The sequence below is a fragment of the Hipposideros armiger genome, unplaced genomic scaffold (genome assembly GCF_001890085.2).
Source record: "Hipposideros armiger isolate ML-2016 unplaced genomic scaffold, ASM189008v1 scaffold_1055, whole genome shotgun sequence".
Classification (NCBI taxonomy): Eukaryota; Metazoa; Chordata; class Mammalia; order Chiroptera; family Hipposideridae; genus Hipposideros; species Hipposideros armiger.
Window position 1 is genome coordinate 131270 of NW_017732405.1, and position 639 is coordinate 131908.

Consider the following 639-nt stretch of genomic DNA (forward strand, 5'->3'; position numbering starts at 1 on the left):
CCTGGAAACACTCACCCGGCCTTCACGCACCCCCTCTTTGGGCGGCATCCGTCCTCCTCTCACACGCAGGTGGGCAAGACTTCTAGGGTCTGGGAGAACTCGCCCAGTTAAGACCCCACCCCAGTATCAGGAGTGGGGATGAGGAGGGCCCATGCATGGTTCCCCCTTCAGGAGGGGATGAAGACTCCCCATTCATGCCCCCCAATCAGGAATGGAAGCCCCATCTTTCACACCCCACTCCCGCCCCCACCTCGAGGATGACGGGGTGAGTGTGCCCCCTTGTCCCACGTGTCTGGTTTGGCTGGAGAGGTCCCCATTTTTCTGCTCATATGTTTCCATTTAAAGATTCTTCTGGAATGAGGTCGCGGCTGGGGATGCGCAAAGACCCCTCTAACCTGCACGCCCGAGAGCAGCCGGTATTTCCGGCCTCTACACCTCCCAGGTAGAGGGGGGCTGGCCCAGGAGGCTCTGGGAGGGGCGCGACGTCCCAGCTCCTTCCCCCAAGGGGCGGAGCTTATGGGGAGAAGGTGGGGCTCGGTAGAGCGGAGAGCTGCAGGGGCGGGGCCTCGCTGGCCGGAGGCGGAGCGATCGCGACGAGGCCGGCGGAGTGGGGCGGGGCCTGGTCGGGGCGGGGCCGGA